This window comes from Panthera tigris, chromosome X (assembly GCF_018350195.1).
Source record: "Panthera tigris isolate Pti1 chromosome X, P.tigris_Pti1_mat1.1, whole genome shotgun sequence".
Classification (NCBI taxonomy): domain Eukaryota; kingdom Metazoa; phylum Chordata; class Mammalia; order Carnivora; family Felidae; genus Panthera; species Panthera tigris.
Genome location: NC_056677.1, coordinates 106163188 through 106170205, shown reverse-complemented (window position 1 = coordinate 106170205; position 7018 = coordinate 106163188).

Here is a 7018-nt window from a genome sequence, read left to right as displayed (position 1 = left end):
TTTTACTTCTATCCTCTTTCTTATAGAGAGCAACTTAACTTTCTCTGAGCTTCTTCAATTTATATCCTCATATGGCAACCCAGGCTTCCATTTTGTTTGGGATCTTCATCTTTAGAAGGCAGAGGACATTCCATATAATGATCAATATTGCTGATTTTTTTCTTTTGCTTTTAGGCTCCAATATGGCTGGATAGTGCCATTTACTGATCCTGTGTTTATTTAAAATTTTGATATTTTGTTTATCATGTCTTTGCATTATTTTTTATTTAAAAAAAGTTTGCATTGAAGTATTTATCTTGATTCTGAGTCTTTTGCTGCCTTCTTACATTTTGCATCCAAGGGGAATGCCTCACTTGCCCTGGCCTTTGATAACCTGTAGGAATTTTAGACATACATTTTTATTCACTTTATGCAAGTTTAATTTTCCTGAAATACAGGCTTTCTTGAGCCACCCAGTCTGACCTTTTGTATATTAATGCTTCTTTCTGTCCATCAGAAGGTGGTATTAGAGCAAAAGTTAGGAATTGACTTTATTCCAGAATACATGAGGTAAATAGTTAGTCATATAAGTCAGGGTATGGTTAAGTGGTAAATGTGTGAAACAGTGTTAGACATGTTAGAAGGAAGCAAGATGGGCCAGGGTAAGAGACATCTGGAACTGGAAACTAAACCAGTATGTCAGGGAGATTCCCAACTCACTAATGGATTCAGCTCCACGTCTAGTACAGGCAACAGGAAGTGATTTAGGTAGACAGCCAGAGTCAGGAAATCCATCAAGGGCACACTTTTCCTGGAGAGGAGGAGGAGAGCAGCACTGCAGAGTTTAGAAGCAGAAAGAATGCAAAAACACAAGAAGATAGTTGATGAGATGGAAGCCTGGTGATAGCTGTATTGGGTGGCTTTAAAACTGAAAGAAGGGGAAATGAAAGTTGAGGATAATTAACATTTTTTTGCCCTGCATGGTTGGAGCAGGGAAGACCATCAGCTGAACCCCTGAACTGACGTTCTTGCAATTTCCTCCTTGATCAGGAACATGTTGGTTCCAAGCTTGTGGCTCATTCTGCAAATGGCTTTAGCGATAGGGAGTGGCACACAGAGAGGAGAGGACCCAGGCAAGACACTGGAGTTAGGAATGGGAGAATATGTATAATGCCTTCTCTATACTATGCATGTGTAGAAACAGAAAATTTTAAACAGCAATTCTTTGTTGTTGTTGATGATGATGATGATGATGATGATAAGGTAATTTAAATGTAATATTACTTAGAGAAAAGCATCCAAAATATGCTTTGCTTTTATCACTAGAAAAATGGTTTTCTTCCAAAGTTTAACTCAATGTCTCACCTCTCCCAGTATGCCAGAACCTCAAAGTCTGCAGGGTGTTAGTTATGCATTCAATTCACCTTCTCATATTCATGATGGCTAAATCATTTTTACTTTTATATTGCCTTCTTACTGATAGTTTGCCAAATTCACATATGCACAGGAAGAAAGTTGATATTTTCTCTCTGTTAGCATGAGATGCTTTATTGCTGAACTCAATGGCACCACATTAATTCAAAGGGAGAGAGGCCAATGAGACTGGAAATCAAGCCCTTCAATTCTGAATTTCCACATTTATTGCATTTGAGGATGCCAAGGCGTAATGATAAAGCATTCCGGCAGGCAGAACGCACGGTTTTAAACCTATTTACTCTGCTGTAGCTGAATGTCTCTGCATATGACAAATGTTGTGAATAAGTATGTTTCAAGGCCAAAGAGCTCTATGAGAAATCCCATCGTTCTAAAGATCACAAAATCACTTCAGAAATTGAACGATATTACAGAAGCTTAATAGCAGATTTGAATCTTATGTCTCCAACATATCAAGAGTTGTTTAAAGCATCCTGTGGGTGGTTTGTGCACAACAGCCAGTATTCCTGTGCTTTGGAGCTTCCAGGAACCAGAACTTAAATTCTCCCAAAAAGGAAATTGTCTCAGTACTTAGTTAGCAACAAACTATTTTAAGTTCTCATGGTGGATGAACTCAGGAAGTCAGCCTTTGTTGGTGCAAAAGAGTCATTTTGATGGAACAATGAACCCTTCATACAGCTTGAAATTAGGGAATTCACTTCTGGATTTTAGAACCTGAATCCTTTATGTAAACCAGTTACATTTATTACCTTAAAAGCATTTGTCCCTTTTCCAAAAAGGCTTATAACCAAAGCCTAATAAAATGAGTGCTAAGGAATCCCTGTTGTTTTATATTTGTACACCAGCTCTATGTTCTGAATTTTCTGGAAAAAGATCTTTTTAAAAACTGTCCTCTTAGACCCCTGAACTACTGACACTCCCAAAACATTCCAACATTTTCTCATGCAGACCTTATCTCCCTTACAACTGTTTCCATTCTGAGACAGAACAGAAATCTTTTGTAAGACAGCATGAGACAAAGCTGGTATCAGCCTTGTTTACCATAATTGGGATTTTCAGTTTCCGAACATAGAAGAAGATCATTGCTTTGGAGCTTCTTTATGTGAGGGGAGCATAGAGAGAAGGTTACCCCAAATTTACTTGGTCTGTCCAGACCTAGCTGTGACCAAAGCAGGTTCACGTTTGAGTATGCTTTTGGGAAGGGGGTAAAATAGGAGGGACAAATAAAGACACTTGGGAAAAGATATGGCCTTCTCTGTATGCTTTAGTGAAGAAATTTGATGCATATTCCTCACATGACTTGTTTCAACCTGAATCTAAATCCACTGATCTGTAAAGCACTCTTTGACTTTGCACTCCTGATTTTTAAATTTACTGATAATAAAGTCTCCCCTGGGCCTCATCAGCTCTTAATTGTTAAAGTATCTCACTGTTGCTGGTATGGTTTGTACAAACCCTAATTGAACTGCTAACATACCTTGAAATCTCAGCAGGATTAATTTTTTCACAGTTTGAGCGATTTTTATCAGATTAATTACTATCTCCTGCAGTTCAATCCCTCACTCTCTGCCAACCCACCTCAAGAACATATATCTATTTCTGGAGCTGTGAGAAATCTAACTGTCATGATGTATTTAGCTGATTTTTTTTTTTTTTTTTTTTTTACAAAACTAGGTTTTTCAAACAATCCTTGCTGGGCTAATGGTTGAAAATTGAGATGCTACATGTAAATAGGTACAGTGCTTTCAAGCAAATAGCAAAGTGCTTTTGTTTGGATTTCAGATTTATTACTATAAATAGCTGACTGCATTTAATGTGTGTTATATAAAATTTAACCCACTACTAGGACTTCCTATAGGTTTACTAGTTTTTTTTTCCTTTTATCACCAGATGTGCGTGCCTTCTTTCTCTCTTAAAGTGTCCAAACCCTTCCGTATATATTTGGAACCTCCACAGGCTTCTACCATAATATTTTAGCCAGCCCCTATTGTGAATGCCAGAGCCAGGTGTAGGAACCATTAAAGTGTGCATCTATTTATAATTAATAAATAGATAAAAAAACAAATAAATTGGGGAGAAAGGGCTCTTTATGCCAATGATATATGTAGAAGGGGTGGTAGAGCTAGGAAGTCATCATTTTGCTGCCCTTATAGTATAGAATGGTTTCGGCAAGAATCATCAACAGATGCTAACTTTGGTGGGGAGGTTTGATGAAGAGCTAGATATATGCATAGTCTCAAAGTGCCTCTTCATAGATTGCTTTGTAGTTATGAAGCGAGAAAGAGTAACCATACAGTGGAAAAACTGGACAATTCCTTGACCAGACAATCAAAATCAAGATCACAGACAGCCTCCAAATGTGATGCTCTGAATAGGACACAATGCATATGTAGTTTTCTGGCTGAGAATGCATAAACCTGAATGTAATCATAAGGAAACATCAGGCAAACCAAAACTGTGGAACAGTCTATAAAATAATTGGCCTCTGCTCTTCAAAAATGTCAGTGTCATAAAGACAAAGAGAGCCTGAGGAACTGTTGGGGATTAAGAGAAACTAAAGAGATATGACAACAAAATGCAAACACGATGCTGGGTTGCTTCCTATGCTGGAGGAACCAAAATGCCATAAAGGACATTATTGGGACAATTGATAAAATAAGAAGATGGACAGCAGATAAAAATATTGTAACAATGTTAAATTTCCTGAATTTGACAACTATACTGTGATTATCTAAGAGAATATCTTTGTCCTTAGGAGAGATAAAAACTGGAGTATTAGGGGGCAAAGGGGATTGATGTATGTCATCTGCCTTCACATGGTTCTGAAAATAAATACATATATATTGAATATATATATATAGTTCTATATAAGATATATGAATTAATTATATTTAATAAATTATGTACACACACATGTATGTATGTATATATACATTCTATGCTTTTGGCCACTCTGCTATCTGCATCTCAAAGTTGTGTATATGGCAGGGAGAAAATGAGATTAACCTGGGTAAAAAGTATACAGGCATTCTCTGTACCATTCTTGCAACTCTTAAGTTTGAAATTATTTTCAAAGAATGATGACCTGTTTCCCTTATATGTATACCTTTTGGATTCCCATCTCCATTCCTTCACTCCTTCACTGACATCACTCCCACAACAATTCTCCCCAATGTGGCAAATCAATTTCTCCAATCCTACCTGGATCAACAGGTTCAGTTCGAACAGGCCCCTTCTCTACATTCCTCCAGCACTGCTGGTGGCAGTATCATTTGACCTGATCTTGTTGACTGGCTTTGTTTTGGGATGTAGACAGCATAATGGCTAAATGCACAGACTGTGGAATCAGACTGCCTGAGTTCAAGTCCCAGTTCTGCCACTTAAAAGCTGTGTGACCTTGAGCAAATTCCTTACTTTCTATCAATCTTGGTTCCTTTGACAGGAAGCAGCATTGCATGAGGGAGGAAAGAGAACTCACTGGGAGTTCAGAGGCTTGATTCTACTGTAGATTTGTCACAAATGTGTGACCTTGTGGGTCTCAGTTCTCACACATGTAAAATAAAGGCATTGGATGAATAAGTGGTTCTCCACCCAGGTTGACATTAGAATCATCTGGGGAGCTCTAAAATACATATAAAATATATCGGCATCCAACCTCCCCCTGCCCGACCAAAAACTCTGGTAAAAGGTGAATCTTAGGCATCGTAGTTTTTAGAAGGTCTTTGCAACTTTATGATTTCATGAAAAAAGGCTGCTGTGGATTCTTTGTTGTTGTTATTGAGGCCCCTTCTGTCTCACCCACAATGTGTGGCCTAGGGCTTGATCACATGGTAGGGACACACAATGCCAAAGTGTTAACTAAAATAATGATCAGCTAAGATTTTCCTTTTTTCCCCCAGCTAGAAAGAGAGATCTCTGACAATCTCAGCATCTTGACAGAGTGATTATTGTCTCCCAGAATCCCCTACTAACCATAGGAAATTAACTGTAGGAGTGTATGCCCTTAATGGGAATCTAGCATGTCAATGGGCTATTTCTGTCATTGTGATTTAGTTTAATATTCCAATATGCCCCCGCTGATTTTCATGATACTTAGCAAAAAAAGAAGTGGTGGTTCTCCCTTGGTTCACACTTGACCAATTGCTATGCTTGAGGCAATCACAAAACACCATAGGTGTTGAAAATGATTAGGGACAATTAAGATAGTGCAGCCTCCAAGGAAGAAGCCAGTATCAAGTCTTCGATCTCCCAAATGCACAGGTTGTACGTTCCTGCAGCAGCAATTACCTAAAAATATCTAATACTTAATTACTTTCGAAGTGTCAGTCTTCATAACCGGGTATTAGAATGTTCTAATTGATAGAGCAGCTGCAAACTTCCCTGCCTGACACTGGCATATGGCTTGCAGTATTCTTCCACCTTGATCAGTTTTCTTCATAAAGCTTACTTAGAGATTGCAGATTGCAGGCATGGTCTACCTAGGATTGGAATTACTGGACCTTTTTTTCCCCTCCAATTTCCTGCTTTGAGCAAAAGGGGAAAACACACACACACACACACACACACACACACACACACACACACAAGTAAAGGAAAAGAAAAATAAAAAATAGCTCAGCTCAGAGGCTTATGGCAACCAAATTGTGTTGGAAAACTTCCTAGTTCCTATTGCTTTTGCCTTTCATTTTAAGAAAACCCTATACACATGCAATATAGATATCAGCTAGAGTCACTCCTATCATCCTTAGAATCTAAAAAAGATTGGCTGGAACCTCTATCCCAGTGATTGTGAAAAGTCCAAAGCCCTCCACCAGCTGTGAATGCCATTGTAGCCACTTGTAGCTCTGAGCGCTTGCCACTTTGAGTCTGTTTTATTTCAGTCTGCTGTACGTGCAGTTTCTGTTCTACAGTATGTTGACTCAAACTCAGAACATAGCCCCTTTCCTTAATTTTCCAAAACCCCACTCACTCAAGGAAAGTGGATGTGGCAGATTTTAATGAAGCTTGGGTAATATGGAGGGATTTTTACCACAGGCATGCAAATGACTTCAAATGGAGTGGCAGCTATTCTTGTCCTTCAAAGTCCCTTAGCCCAAGCTCTAGCCTCCTACCACATTGCTTAGCCTCCTTGATCTTTCTTTATGGCTTCTTCCCTTTTCTTTACTTTTTGTTCCTGTCAATTCAGGAAGAATATACAGGTATTGCAAGTTTTCTTGAGCAGAGCAATTGGGCTTTCTAGTGCAAATTCCAAAACTTAATTCTGGGCCTGCCTTTGTGTACCCACAGCTGTGAATTTACTGCCCAAAAGGGCCCATCTGATTGGGTTTGTTTTCTAGTATATACATAAAATGTGTGTATGTATGCATGTGTATGCATAGATACATATGCACACATATATATTTCTAAATTTATAAAACTTGTAGCATATATCAATTAAAACTTAATCTTTTATTTGGCAACAGTATTTCCTATAAAACAGCCTCTTAACTCATGTGCAGGGCTCTAGGGTCTTTCTAGTCCTAATTGAGTCTCTATACAGCTGTCAAATGAATCTTCCAGAAACTTTTTTCATCATGTTATTTCTCTGCATATCACCCTTCATTAA